Source organism: Ctenopharyngodon idella, chromosome 3 (genome assembly GCF_019924925.1).
Source record: "Ctenopharyngodon idella isolate HZGC_01 chromosome 3, HZGC01, whole genome shotgun sequence".
NCBI lineage: Eukaryota > Metazoa > Chordata > Actinopteri > Cypriniformes > Xenocyprididae > Ctenopharyngodon > Ctenopharyngodon idella.
The window spans coordinates 53,508,922-53,525,537 of NC_067222.1; positions in this window are offsets into that span (position 1 = coordinate 53,508,922).

Sequence of the window (16,616 nt, forward strand, 5' to 3'; positions counted from 1 at the left end):
GACCCCGGAGTGGAGCCGACATCCAGGTTGTAAAACCTAATAAATGTGTGCTGGCATGACCATCCAGCTGCATCACAGATATCATTGATGGAAATTCCAGACATCAAAGCTTTTGATGCCGCCATACCCCTGGTAGAATGGGCACGGACATTCAGTGGGGAAGGCTGTCCGGCTGCTTCATATGCAAGTGAGATGGCCTCGACCACCCACTTGCTCATCCTCTGCTTAGATGCTGGGCCCCCTTTCTTAGGGGACCCATAACAGACAAATAGTTGATCTGATTTTCGCCACAGGGCAGCTCTGTGGACATACGCATCTAAAGCCCTCACTGGGCAGAGCAGATTCAGCTTTTCCTGATCCGAAGTCCCAAAGGGAGGAGGATAAAAGGCCTGGAGCACAATAGGGCCTGGGACATTGGTGGGGACCTTCGGCACATAGCCAGGTCTAGCATGAAGGAATGCCTTCACCATTCCTGGGGCAAATTCCAGTAAGATGGAGCAACTGAAAGTGCTTGTAAGTCTCCTATCCTTTTCAGGGAAGTGATAGCAAGTAGGAAGATAGTTTTTAGAGTGAGGAATTTTTCTGGAACCTCCTCTAATGGTTCGAAGGGAGCCTCGGCTAACCCTTGCAATACCACGGCCAAGTCCCAGGCCGGAACCCTTGTGCGCACTGGAGGCCTCAACCTCAGTGTACCACGGAGGAAGCGTGTGACGAGGGGGTCTCGTCCAACCGAGGAATCCCCCTCAAGAGGAGCATGATAGGCTGAGATAGCCGCAACATAGACTTTTAAGGTTGAAGGAGATAAGCCCTCCGAGAATTTTTCTTGGAGGAATCTTAGCATGAAGCTTATAGAAGAGTGGACAGGGTCCGTATCATTTCGTCTACACCAAGTAGAGAATAAATTCCATTTATAGGAATATAGCTTCCTCGTGGAGGGAGCTCTGGAGTTGAGGATGGTCTCCACAACCTCAGTTGGGAGACCAGCATCTATGAACCTGGCCCCCTCAGAGGCCAGGCCCATAGCTTCCACAGTTCTGGGCGAGGATGTACTATCGTGCCGCCCGCTTGCGACAGGAGACCCTGTCTGAGGGGAAGCTCCATTGGGGAGCCGTCTAGTAGCGACACTAAGTCCGAGAACCATATCTTGGTTGGCCAGAACGGGGCTACCAGTATTAGGCTGGCCCCCTCCTGGCGTACTTTCTCCAGAACCCCCGGGAGCAGAGCGAACGGGGGAAACGCGTACAGACGTAGCCTCGGCCACGTCTGCACCATGGCATCCAGACCCAGAGGTGCTGGGTGTGTTAGGGAGTACCAGAGTGGACACTGGGTTGATTCTCCTGACGCAAATAGGTCGACTTCTGCTTGACCGAAATTTCTCCATATGAGGTCCACCACTTCCGGGTGGAGTTTCCACTCCCCGGGCCTCGGCCCCTGTCTCGACAGGGCGTCTGCTCCCACATTTTGATACCCCGGGATGTAAGCTGCCCTTAACGAGAGCAGCTTCCCTAGGGACCACAGGAGGATCCGACGGGCCAAGTAATATAGTTGGCGAGACCGCAGACCCCCCTGATGGTTTATGTATGAGACCACTGACATGTTGTCCGTGCGGACCAACACATGGTGGTCTCTCAGGTCTGGGAGGAAGTGTTTCAATGCTAGAAACACCGCCATCGTCTCCAGCCGATTTATGTGCCAGGAGAGCTGATGGTCCTCCCATAGACCCTGAGCTGAGCGACCACTCATGATCGCCCCCCAGCCCGTGAGGGAAGCATCTGTCGTAAGCATTACACAACGACCAGAAGTCCCCAGCACCAGTCCCTGGGACAAAAACCAGGGTTTTTTCCAAATCGCCAGAGCACGAAGGCATCGCCGCGTGACTATGATCATGCGAAAAGGATTTCCCCTCGGAGAAAACCCCCTGGTCTTGAGCCACCACTGTAAGGGTCTCATGTGCAGAAGGCCAAAAGGTATCACGTTGGACGCAGCTGCCATCAGACCCAACCATTTCTGAAACTGTTTTACAGTGAGTGACTGGACTAATTTCACCCCTTTCACGGTTGCGAGAATGGAACTCACACGAGCAGGGGACAGATGTGCCCGCATCGAGGTGGAGTCCCAGACTACACCCAAATAATTGGAAGTCTGAGCCGGAACTAGCACACTCTTTTTGGCATTGAGCCTCAGCCCAAGCCTTTTCATGTGGGACAGGACAGCATCTCGATGCTGAGCTGCTAGTTGCTCTGATTGAGCTAGAATCAACCAATCGTCGATATAGTTCAGTACGCGGATGCCCTGGAGTCTCAATGGAGCCAGAGCTGCATCCACGCACTTCGTGAATGTTCGGGGTGATAATGACAGGCCGAATGGAAGAACCCTGTACTGGTAAGCTTCGCCCCCGAAAGCAAACCTGAGGAACTTCCTGTGAGAAGGATGGATGGACACATGAAAGTACGCATCTTTCAGGTCTATCGCCACAAACCAGTCCTCGGACCTGATTTGTGGGATAATCTGTTTGAGTGTAAGCATCTTGAATTTTAGCTTTTGTATAGAGCGATTTAGCACACGTAAATCTATGATAGGACGTAGTCCCCCATCCTTCTTTAGAACAATGAAGTAGCGGCTGTAAAAACCTGACAGCTTGCTGGGAGGAGGAACCCTTTCTATATCTCCTTTTTGCAAAAGTGTCACAATCTCTTGTTCCATCACCAGAGACTGCTCGGGGGTCACCACTGTGGGAAGAACCCCATTGAACCTGGGCGGGCGAGACCCGAACTGAATTCTGTAACCCTTCTCTATAATGAGCAGCACCCATTTCGATATATTCGGTAGAAGTTTCCATTCTGCCATAAAATCTACTAAGGGAACCAGTCTCTCGAGAATGGCCTCTGGTGTTTTTTGAGCACTTGGCTCGGCCCTCTGAAGCGGCGCACCGGCAACAGACAGCCGAATCAAGTGACGACCGGCCCTCCTCGGAGGGTCGGCGGGGACCGCTGCGCCCTGACGCACACTGGATGGCCTGAGGGCGCCGAAGGGAAGCGGGTGCCAGATTTTCTAACACCGGGCTCCCTCCGGAGGGGCCCGCCCTCATTGGGTCCTGACCCACAGATGTCAGGACCGCTTTGAAGCCTTCTTGGCGAAAATAACGGCCCGCAGGTCCGCTTTACCCCCAGAAGGCTTCTGCTGTGTGGACCGCCCCGACCCCCAGGTTTTCTGCGGAGGAGTATGGGTGGCCACACTAAACTTTTGTTGCTCTCTGTGGTGCGCAGAGGAGCTCGTGGACGGCCGAGGCTGCTCCCGCTCCTGGAACCTGTCGACGACTGATGTTACAGCGTCGCCAAACAGGCCCGCAGGAGACAGCGGCGCGTCCATAAGGGCAGTTTTGTCTCTGTCCCTTATGTCCGAGAGGTTCAGCCACAAGTGCCTCTCCGTGGCCACCAAGGCTGCCATAGAGCGACCTACTGACTTGGCCGTCTCTTTGGTGGCACGGAGAGCCAGGTCTGTTGCTTTCCTAAGCTCCTGGATGCACTCAAATGTGGCCTCCCCACTCTCATCAATTTCCCCCAGCAGGTCGGCTTGGTATGCTTGCAGCAGCGACATTGTATGTAGACATGCTGCTGCCTGACCTGCTGCCGCATAAGCCTTGCCCACCAAGCCCGATGTTGTCTTTAGGGGCTTAGTGGGCAGCGTCGGGGTTTTTAGGGACGATGCGGACTCGGGCGAGAGATAGCCCGCGAGCGTCTCTTCAACCCGAGGCATCGCCCCGTAGCCATGCTGTTTCAGCCCCACTATATTACTATAGATCGATGTTTGGGGGCTGAACACTCTGTATTGTACTGGCCTTCTCCACGATCTCGACACCTCGGTGTGGAGATCGGGGAAGAAAGGCAAACCCCGACACTGGGGTAGTGACCGGGCAGGGAGAAACCGTTCATCGAGTTTACTTTTAGGTTTCGTTTCAGCTCTCTCTGCTGGCCAGTCAATCTTTAACTTATCCACTGCCCTAGTCACTACCTCCAAGAGCTCCTCATATGCTGGGGAAGAGGATGGCGGGTCCTCCTCCCCAGCCTCGACGCTCGCCGCATCAACCTCCTCGGAGGAAGAGAGGTGAAGCGCCGGTGTCTCTCTCCGGGGGGAAGAAACCGCAGCGCGTGCTTCCACCACCAGAGGAGAGACACTGGACCTGGCAGGTGAGGGACGAGATAAGGCTGGGCCCGTCTCCATCCCCTCTGCCAGCTCCATTTGTGAACCCCACGAATGAAGTCTGCGCTGTGCCTCAGCAGCAGCGGGACCCGATCTGCGGGGAACACCAGCCAAGGCACCCTCCTTATCAAAGAGTGCCCGGCGTGATCTTAATACTCTGAGGGTGAGCTTATCGCAATGCACACAGACAGCCCCCTCGAGAGCTGCCTGTGCGTGCTCAACCCCCAGGCAAACAACACACATTTCGTGTGTATCCCCTGGTGTCAGATATCTATCGCAGGGATGAACACACTTGACAAAATGCTGCTGTTTTTCCGCCATTTTCGTGTCTTTTATATATATATCTATCATTATATATATGTGGTGTGCAGTGAAACTCTTGTCCTCAGATGAAGAGATCTTATTCAGGCTACAGATGGTAGACAAACAACACCAAATAAGACACACAAGGTAACATAGTGTGCTTGCTGAAGACAACAGAAGCTAGCGATCTCTGCATCCGGGTATGCTTTATAGTTTCCTGGTCCGTGACGTCACCCGCCTCTGACGTCTTGCTACGCGATTGGTTAGATACATGAGTGCTTCAATGACGCTATCATGCAGAAGGTTCCCAATGCGTTATACGCAGCGTCAACAGTTCCCACGAAAGGGAACTATAATGCATGCCCAAACAGTGCAACGCTAGTGTCTGTGTCTTCACTAAGCACTCTCTGGGAAATCATGTGTCTTATTTGGTGTTGTCGGCCTCAGTACAAACATATAATATGATGACGAGCAAGCACCATTTCAGATTGTGTGTTCATCCCTGCCCATGCTACATCACAGGTGGGGATACACATGATTTATGTGTTGTTTGTTTGGGAGCAGAGCATTCTGATGTTCCTACGGAGGCTATTTATATTTAACACACACACACACACACATTATATATATATATATATACACACAGGTGCTGGTCATATAATTAGAATATCATGAAAAAGTTGATTTATTTCACTAATTCCATTCAAAAAGTGAAACTTGTATATTATATTCATTCATTACACACAGACTGATATATTTCAAATGTTTGTTTCTTTTAATTTTGATGATTATAACTGACAACTAAGGAAAATCCCAAATTCAGTATCTCAGAAAATTAGAATATTGTGAAAAGGTTCAATATTGAAGACACCTGGTGCCACACTCTAATCAGCTAATTAACTCAAAACACCTGCAAAGGCCTTTAAATGGTCTCTCAGTCTAGTTCTGTAGGCTACACAATCATGGGGAAGACTGCTGACTTGACAGTTGTCCAAAAGACGACCATTGACACCTTGCACAAGGAGGGCAAGACACAAAAGGTCATTGCAAAAGAGTCTGGCTGTTCACAGAGCTCTGTGTCCAAGCACATTAATAGAGAGGCGAAGGGAAGGAAAAGATGTGGTAGAAAAAAGTGTACAAGCAATAGGGATAACCGCACCCTGGAGAGGATTGTGAAACAAAACCCACTCAAAAATGTGGGGGAGATTCACAAAGAGTGGACTGCAGCTGGAGTCAGTGCTTCAAGAACCACTACGCACAGACGTATGCAAGACATGGGTTTCAGCTGTCGCATTCCTTGTGTCAAGCCACTCTTGAACAACAGACAGTGTCAGAAGCGTCTCGCCTGGGCTAAAGACAAAAAGGACTGGACTGCTGCTGAGTGGTCCAAAGTTATGTTCTCTGATGAAAGTAAATTTTGCATTTCCTTTGGAAATCAGGGTCCCAGAGTCTGGAGGAAGAGAGGAGAGGCACACAATCCACGTTGCTTGAGGTCCAGTGTAAAGTTTCCACAGTCAGTGATGGTTTGGGGTGCCATGTCATCTGCTGGTGTTGGTCCACTGTGTTTTCTGAGGTCCAAGGTCAACGCAGCCGTATACCAGGAAGTTTTAGAGCACTTCATGTTTCCTGCTGCTGACCAACTTTATGGAGATGCAGATTTCATTTTCCAACAGGACTTGGTACCTGCACACAGTGCCAAAGCTACCAGTACCTGGTTTAAGGACCATGGTATCCCTGTTCTTAATTGGCCAGCAAACTCGCCTGACCTTAACCCCATAGAAAATCTATGGGGTATTGTGAAGAGGAAGATGCGATATGCCAGACCCAACAATGCAGAAGAGCTGAAGGCCACTATCAGAGCAACCTGGGCTCTTATAACACCTGAGCAGTGCCACAGACTGATCGACTCCATGCCACGCCGCATTGCTGCAGTAATTCAGACAAAAGGAGCCCCAACTAAGTATTGAGTGCTGTACATGTTCATACTTTTCATGTTCATACTTTTCAGTTGGCCAAGATTTCTAAAAATCCTTTCTTTGTATTGGTCTTAAGTAATATTCTAATTTTCTGAGATACTGAATTTGGGATTTTCCTTAGTTGTCAGTTATAATCATCAAAATTAAAAGAAATAAACATTTGAAATATATCAGTCTGTGTGTAATGAATGAATATAATATACAAGTTTCACTTTTTGAATGGAATTAGTTAAATAAATCAATTTTTTGATGATATTCTAATTATATGACCAGCACCTGTATATATATATATATATATATATATATATATATATATATATATAGTGTGTTCATAAATTATGAACAAAACTGCCCTATTTTATTTTACCACAAAACATCAATTTTCTTTTCTTTTTTAACGCCATTCCAGCTTCTATTGCTATTCAAGGCAAGAAACAGGTTTATTTATTAGAAATAAAACTAAATAAGATGCAAAACAAACTCATTTAAAATGAATCTGAAGCCTACTTTCTCATTCGGCACGAATCCAACTGTTTCCATTTTCGAGATGAATGCTAAACTTAAGACTTTCTTTCTTATTTTACTACAAAGATCACAAACTTGACATCATGGGCTAGCCCATCTGCTTCGATCATTAGAGTATTAGTCCACTTTCAAATAAAATTTCCTGATAATTTACTCACCCCCATGTCATCCAAGATGTTCATGTCCTTAATTCAGTCAAAAAGAAATGAAGGTTTTTGATGAAAACATTCCAGGATTATTCTCCATATAGTGGACTTCAATGGCCTCCAAACGGTTGAAGGTCAAAATTACAGTTTTAGTGCAGCTTCAAAGGGCTTTAAACGATACCAGACGAGGAATAAAGGTTTTATCTAGAGAAACCATCGCTCATTTTTGAAAAAAATACAAATGTATATGCTTTATAAACACAAATGATCGCCTTGTAAATTCCGCCTTTCGTATTCTTCAAAAAGCTCACGCTGTATGTCCTACACCTTCCCTATTCCGTAAATTGAATAGGGAAGGCATAGGACATACTGCGTACGTTTTTTGAAAAATACAGAAAGCGGAAGCACGTACAAGGCGATCATTTGTGTTTATAAAGCATATACATTTGTATTTTTTTAGAAAATGACCCATCGTTTCACTAGATAAGTCCCTTATTCCTCGTCTGGTATCGTTTAAAGCCCTTTGAAGCTGCAAAAACCTTAATTTCTTTTTGACTGAAGAAAGAAGGACATGGACATCTTGGATGACATGGGGGTGAGTAAATTATCAGGAAAAATTTTTTTCGAAAGTGGTAATCCTTTAATGACTCTTCCATTTACTCTTTGACGTGGAGGGACTTTGAGCCTATCGCTCTTGTCACTCTTCTAGGTAATTAAAGCCTACTTCTTGCCCACATGATATTATTCCTTTATATTTTTTAAACAACTTGCTAAAACTATAGATCCTAGTTCCCTTTCGAAAGGGAACTCCACACTGCGTTTGAACACATATGGGGAACGCCATCATGTGAACCGGTGTCTGAAAACAATTATCAAATTTCACCAATCCTATTGGCCGGCAACAGCCTATGACGTCATCATAGACACGACCCGGAAGTATAAAAGGAGTGTGTCACACAGGACAACCTCACGGCTATCCATAGTCAGGTGCTGTAGTTCGAGGGTTTGGGAGGAGCTAGGAAGGCATGGCACGACAAGATGGATTCCAGTGCAAAAAGAGATAATTTATTGGCATTATAGTGCATAGTGCATCCATGTAAAGCACAACTTAATAATAAAAAAAAGGAAAAAGGAAAAAAAAACAAAAAAAATAAATAAATAAACAAACAGTGCTTAAACAGCACGTTCACTTTGCAAGTCGGACACAAAGGAAAATGGCTAAGGCAGCCAAAAACCAACAACAGCATTCACATTATCCTGCACTATAGTAACAGAGCAGACTACCAACCTACTTAACCCACTAATCACTCTGATTAAATAAGTAATTTTCCCACCACACATAAACGGCAAAAACCATTTTAACAGGGTAACCTTATTCTAACAATGTACATTATATCAATGACATTATGACAACCTATTATTTGCCCCAGCCAAATAAATACACTGAGCATAATTTAACCACAGTAAATGATTACAATAATAAATATACATTAAACAGACAAACATCAAATTAAATTTATAACGTGTGTTGTCCCCCGGTTATGAAAAGTAGTATGACAGCTGCTATCATAAGAGCGTTCCGGGTTACGCGCGCTACCGGAATGATCAAATCACCGCAGCTACAACAGGTAAGCATAGAACACTACAACTGTAAAATGCTGTCGCATATGATGTTAAATGCACAATAAACATTCTGTAAAAACTACCAGACACCGTGTGGTTATTGTACATACCGTGAGTACACCTGATAACCTTAAACAGTTAGCAAGAAAGAGCAGAAGAAATGAAACTTACATGATGTAAACAAATGTACAACTTGCGCAGTCGCTAGCGTCCATAGTTGGACATTCTAACCAGTTACGTATAGACACACATCTATCCCCCGAATTATATAATGAAATGTTATAGATAGATCATGAGTTTAAATATATTAGACAAACTGAACAGTAACATTTACCCCAATGAGTTGCTCTAAACTGGCGCCCCGGGGTGACGTCATCGTAAGAGTTGGTCATCACAGAGCGCCTAGAGAAGCAGTCAGCATCTTTTCGTCTGAAGGGGCTGTTTTGTCTGATCGCGATTTTTCGAATCTTGTAAGAAATTCAATCTAAGTGTGTGGATCCCTGTCACAGATTTTTGACACCTGTCTGGGAGAGGAGCATGCTCGAGGGCGCTGTCTGTGTAAATTTTGAGCGTCTGCCTATGAAGACGCTCCGCTCGTGTCTGGCCCTCTTCTCGAGGGGAGAGGAGCCGGCATCTGTGCCTGGTGGTTCTGGTCTGGTGCGGCTGAAATCATGGGGTTCTCAGGTGGAGCTCGCTAAGGAGTTTGAGAGAGGTGTAAATCTCTCTCAACCCCCAGTGGCTGACGAGGGTGAGCTGCTGGATGATGAGTGCTCTTCTGGCGTTAAGCCCAAGAGAGCAGGAGATGGCGGTTGATGAGGAAGTGGGCGAGCCTGCTGAATCTTCTTCAAAGCCTCCCTGCCCTGCGTATGCAGAGCTGCTTGAGGTTATATGGAGTGCGCTTCTGGCAGACTGCAGCTGCCTTGGGAGCGTGTTAAGAGAGGGGCCGCACGCGGACGGCTCGACGAGCGGTTCCTTTCTGGCCATAACCCGACAGCCCCTGTGAGCCTTCCATTCCTTCCTGATCTTCATGTTGAGATCGAGAAGGCATGGAAGAACCCATACTCGGCTCATATTCACTGACATCAGCGGGCGAATTTCACTGATGTTGAGGGATTGAGCCAGCATGGGTATGTGTCGATGCCCCCTATTGACAAAACGTTTGCGAATCATCTTGTCAAAGGGCAGGCCCCGACACTGAAAGCTCCAGTCCTGCGTTCCAAGCCCCTTAAGATGACTTCTCGTTTGAATGGCAGGGCATACGCAGCAGCGGGTCAGGCTGGTGCTGCTTTACACACCATGACGGTGTTACAGGCCTACCAGGCTGACCTGCTGAAGGATCTGGATCAGGGTCAGGGTCTGTCCCCTGAGGCGGTAGAAGAGCTGCGCCGCACCACAGATCTAGTTCTCCGGGCCACTAAACAGACTGCTGCCTCGGTTGGAAGATCGATGGCAGCAATGGTGGCCACGGAGAGACACCTGTGGCTGAACATGGCTGACATCGGGGAGAAAGAAAAGGGCTTTCTCCTTGATGCGCCACTTTCGCCCTCTGAACTTTTTGGTACCTCCGTCGAGGCGGTGGTGGGAAAGTTCAGAGAGGCGAAGGCGCGCTCAGCAGCATTTAAGACCTGCATACCGCTCAGATCTGATCCTGGGCCCAGACAGACAGGAGGTCCTGGTCTGTCCCGATTCGAGGATCGGAGACAGGGCCAGAAGTCCAGTGTGGCCTCTCGGGCACCTCCTCCTCCTCGGAGCAGAGTCCCAGAGAAGGCGGGACTCCAGGAAGAAGAAGCAGGATCTGAGGGAGGTGATCAATCACAGACGCCAGCAGCGTCAGTGACTGATTTCTACAGATATGAACAAGTTAAATTTAAGACTTTTTAAGACCTTCTCACATAATATTTAAGACCAAACCTACGATGGAAATACACACACACACACACACACACATATATATATATATATATATCAGTGGCAAGCTGTGACTTTTTTAACCGGGTATGCTGGGTGGTGAGTCATGTAAAAAAAAATTATGCAGTTACAGGGACATTCTAAAAAGTTTAACGTGGCTTAATGTACTAAGACAGTGATATTAACAGACCAAACTCAGTAAACATCATACTAATAAAGTATACTATGTACAGCAAAGCAGATGAGCCCAGAACATAAACGCAATTTGTTTAATTACACATTGGGTTTTTTTCTCCCATAGAAAACCGTTATAAAGAAAAAGCTTTTAACATCACTTAATGTAACCTAGGCTACTAAGTGATATTAAAAGATCAAATTCTGCACAAAATATTTTTTCTGTATACTATGCTTTATTAGTAAAGTGTTTACTAAGTTTGGTCTTTTAATGTCAATGTCTTAATAATACATTAAGCCACATTAAGTGTTTTCTTAATGGGAAGAAAATGTTAATTAAACGTGTTGCGTTTATATTCTGGTCTCATCTGCTTCTCTGTACATAGTATGCTTTATTAGTATGGTGTTTAGTAAGTTTTGTTTGTTAATAACACTGTCTTAGTAAATTAAGCCACGTTAAGCTTTTTAGAATGTCCCGGTTTAGGGCTAATATGCGAGACGCTCGTGTTCTCAGTGTTAGTTTACTCATTTGCTTGCTCATGACAAATAGCAACACAGCGAAAAGTATTTCTAATATGTTGGACCTTTTACTGAGAGTAGCCTACATTTACCTGTTGAGACGTGCCTTCACAAGCACCTGTAAGAGCTGTTGTGATGTTTGAGTCGATGGAGGCGCAACAGGCGAAAGTGCGTTTCCAAACATGCTGTATTTTTGTAATCTGCTAGGTGCCGTTAGTGTCACACAAACAACATACTTCACCTTTAAACGTATCAGTTTAGGACACAGATCTAAATCAGACACGACAAATAAAAAACACCATGTCAATTTAAATGTATGCCATAAGTATTTTTTAAACTAATAATTAAAAATAAGTATAACATAATAAGTAGGCCTATTAGCAGCCTATTATAAATAAAAAATAAAATGTAATTATAATGAATATAAGAAGGCTATAATAAATAAAAATATCATTATTCTTTAAAAAATAAGTTGAAATTGTGCAAACTGACTTTTAACAAATGCACAGACTATCGATTAACATCCTCTGATAGGCCTAGTTACAGTAGGACTGTAGAAGTTTTCATAAAAAATTCTCTATGGAGAAAATGACATACTATGAAAACAGTTTTAGTTATGATTTGTTTCCCCATTTGGTTAAGTCTAGTTAGAGTTGTATCAAATACAATGTGATTTTCGGTGTTTGAGATCTGGCAGCAGCTCATTTTTACTCTTGGGCAAGCGATCTGCTCATAGCTTATCCTACCCATGTAATTTGCCATAGACCAGCAAACCAATGAGAATGGGGGACAATGATGACGCTCCATAACAAAAGCGCGAAGACGCAAAAGCTGCTGTAGATCAGCTTACCCGGAAGTCTCCGTAACTGGCAGATTTAAAGAAAATTACTAGTGATGGCAAAATGAAGCTTTGTGAAACACAGACGCTTTCCCCTCAAGTGTATCGTAAAAAGGTTCATTACTCGAAGCTTTTCAACACGGTGCACACTAACGACATCTTGTGGTCAAAAGGTGGAAAAAACTGCCTTTGCGTCCCAGAAGACCCAGCTATTTTTAGACTGTTTCATGTAATAAATCAGTTTGTGCTATGAAAAGCGTGTAAAACAATGTAAATTATTATTATACATAAAAAAAAGTCTTTCACGTGTCATTTTACTTACACAATTTGAATAAATGAGTCTGAATAAAATTTGGGGAGAGAAATAGGAAAGCTTTGGCATATATCAAAATAAATGATTGTCGTAGAATGAAGTATGAACTGGGAATAAATACAAACTGAACACATGTAAATATTTATTCGTATTTTGGCATATTCTTTTGCTAAAAAGCAAATGACACTTCACATCTGCGCAAGGGTTCACGTTATGTGAATCAGAATAGGAAGCAGTCACGTGGTTGTGTGCGAAAACAAAGCTTCGGACGTCACCGATCACGTGGTTATGGCAAAACGAATCAAGCTCCGATACAGTGCTTCACTGTGAGATGTTTCGTTTTTTTGATACAAGCTTCGAAGCCTCGGTGTCAAACGTCACATCACTAAAAATCACCGTCGTGTGGCAAATAAATAAATTACAGACAGTTACATACGCATTTCCAATCATGTAGGCTTTATGTTACACCTCAAACAAGAGATTTAATAGTAATTTATAATGTTAATATTAGTTGCAGAGTCCACGAATGGCTTGGGTATGCAGAGCATTCGCAGCTTATATGGACCGCACGCCACTGATATATCAGGCATGTGATCAGCTAGAGATAAAAAAGCAGGAAAATCTGACTGCGCACCCAAGCCATGCAAGATATGTCTTATATTGTAATAATACATACTATTGTTCTGTAAAAATAAAAATCAGCATTTAATAATCATGATAATAATTAATATATTATATAATGTTTTAAATGTATTAATAGAATTGTTATTATTAAAGTACCTGCGACAAGTTTGGAAACAATTATTAATGATTTTAAAATAAATCTCTTCTGCTTACCAAGGCTGCATTTATTTGATCAAAAATACTGTAAAAATGGCAACATTGTGAAATATTCTTACAAATAAAAAAAAGTTTTCTATTTTAATATATTATAAAATGTCATTTATTCCTGTGATCAAAGCTGAATTTTCAGCATCATTACACCAATCTTCAGTAACATTTTTAATGTCTTCACTCTTCACTCACTTTTCATCACTTTAATGTATGACGAACTAAAGTATTAATTCTTCTCTTTTTTAAATCTTACCATAAATGTTTGAAAAGTATCATTATTTCCACAAAAATGTTAAGCAACAAAAACTGCATTTTAACATTGATAATGATAAATAGTGAATGAATCTTGAGCAGCAAATCAGCTGTAACGCCACGCCAGCAGAGGGAGCCCTCTCCCGAGTACTGACTGTATGCCGCTCCCTCTGCTTTACTGGTTACTTCCTGTTTGGTGGACATTTAAGCATGGCCTTGCTCCTTGTACTTTGCTAAGTATTGCCAGCCGCTTATCAGAGCGGCGTTCTCAAGGAGTACCGTGATCAACTGGCTAAAGCTCAAGTGGCTAATGACTACCTCACTCAGTATTTGCGATCGCTACCACCGCCTATGCCCAGAAAGGTAAGCTTTGCATTACCTGATAAGTTTAATGGTTCTGCTGAGCAATGTAAAGGTTTCATCCGCCAAGTAGAAATCTTTTTCATGCATCAGGGAAGTGACTTTGATTCTGATGAGAAGAAGTGTGCATTCCTCATGTCATTGCTAACGGGCAAAGCGATCGAGTGGGCCGCTGCAGTTTGGGAAACTGATCGCTTGTTCCAAACATCCTACCCGTACTTCATAAAACAACTTAGAGATGTGTTTGAATACCCAGCAGGGGGCAAGGATGTTTCCACTCGTTTAATGCAGCTAACTCAAGGCCGCAAATCTGCCGCTGAATATGCTATTGAGTTCAGAACGCTTGCTGCTCAGAGTGGTTGGAACCATGTGTCACTCAAGGCCCTGTTTCGTCGCAGTTTGAATATGGAGTTACAGGCAGAGCTTTTGCATGTAAGGGTGAAGAGCACTCCTTTTCTGAGTATGTCACATTAGCCATCAAGATTGACAATCTCATGCGTACTCATCGCTCTCAAAGCAAGTCAACAAAACCCATGCATACCTCGCAAACTACACAGATTTCCGACTCAAGCCACGCCAATGATCATGCCAGTCCTGAGCCCATGCAGCTAGGGGTCACGAGATTATCTACTGATGAGAGATCAAGACGATTGATTCAGAATCTATGTTTCTACTGCGGTAATGCAGGCCATCGCAACGCAGTCTGTCCTCTCAAAGCCCGGAGAAACTACGCTGACAACAGCCAAGTAAGTGTGGACAATATTTCAGTTACCAACGCCAAATCTCTCACTACTACTGTCACGATTACTGCTGAAAATGGCTCCTTTGAATTCACAGCGCTGATTGACTCTGGCTCAGCATTAAACCTAATTCATCAGGACCTCATTACAACATTCAACATTCCCGTCCAACACTGTGAACGTCCACTCAAGGTAAACACCGTTAACAACAAACCCATTGGAGATGGCATCACTCAACTAACTCTGCCCATGAAAATGCAAGTAGGACTATTTCACCAAGAAACCATCACCTTCTACGTCCTTGATTCTCCGTGCCATGAAATCATCCTCGGATATCCATGGCTATCTGTTCACGACCCAGTCATCTCTTGGCAACATGGTGAGATCATACATTGGTCACAATTCTGTTTTTCTAATTGCCTGAGTAACACCATTACCAAGTCTTGTTTTACCACCAGCATAGAGAGTCCAGAATGTAAGCCGGTCACCATACCATCATGCTACCAAGAACTTCAGGAAGTCTTCAGCAAAACCAGAGCCACTCAACTGCCACCTCATCGTCCATGGGATTGTGCCATAGATCTCCTACCAAATGCCATACCACCGAAAAGTAAAGTATATCCTCTGTCACGTCCAGAAAGTCAAGCTATGGAAGAATACATCGAGGAAGCTCTCAATTCTGGTTTCATTCGTCCATCCACTTCCCCAGCAGCTGCAGTCTTCTTTTTCGTCGAGAAGAAGGATGGAGGACTTCGTCCATGCATTGATTATCGAGGTTTGAACAATGTCACAGTTAAGTTTCGCTATCCTCTACCACTAGTTCCTGCAGCACTTGAACTCAGAGAAGCTAAAATATACACCAAGCTAGATCTTAGAAGTGCTTATAACCTCATTAGAATCAAGGAAGGTGACGAGTGGAAGACTGCATTTTTGGTTCTGGGGCACCATTGACTTCCATATTATTTTTAATTTTTTTTCTACTATAAGTCAATGGTGCCCCAAAGCAACCTGGTTACAAACATTCTTCAAAATATCTTCCTTTGTGTTCAACAGAACAAAGAAATTTATACAGGTTTGGAACAACCTGAGGATGAGAAAATGATGACAGCATTTTTATTTTTGGGTGAACTATCCCTTTAATACTGCTTGTCAACTGAAAAGTTTCCCCATTTGTATTACAGTTCAAAAAATCTTTAAAAACAAATGACATTAATTATACATTAATTTCCCTTAATAAAAAGTAAATTGAGTAAGATGGTGTAAAAGGTGCGAGTGTGGATTAGTAATCTGGCCCCCTGGTATCAAGGAGAAAAAATGTTGGCCCTCGTCACTATCAAAGTTGCCCATCCCTGATCTATTACATTGATGCGCAGTCGACATGCGTTGTTAAAAAATGCCATAGTAACTGCCTCAAGTGAACTATAAAAATGAAAAGAATGTCACGTCTGAAAGCTGCAGTCATTTTTTATTGGTTAAAATTAATAGAGAATATCTCATATTTTTCCCTGGGTGCTCAACACCTATATAGCCTATAGTTCATAATAGGCTATAGTCAACAAGTTTGTGAATATTTTGAATAAAAAAGAAAAAACAAAATAAAAGTGATACATCTGTCATACAGCTATTGTGCCTGCATGACGTGTCTCCCCCCACATTAATAATAAATGTACACATACTGTGAATTCATTTAATAAACTTATTAACCTAGCTTTCTTGGTAGCCTTCAGTAAATTAACTTCTCTAAGAAAATGATTCATAAAATATCAGTTGACCATATGTTTCCTTTCAATTTCCTATTTCCATATTGATAAACAAAATAATAATAATAATAATAACAATAATAAAAAGATTTAGTTCACACAAAAATTTAAATTCAGTCATCATTTACTCATCCTCATGGTCCAA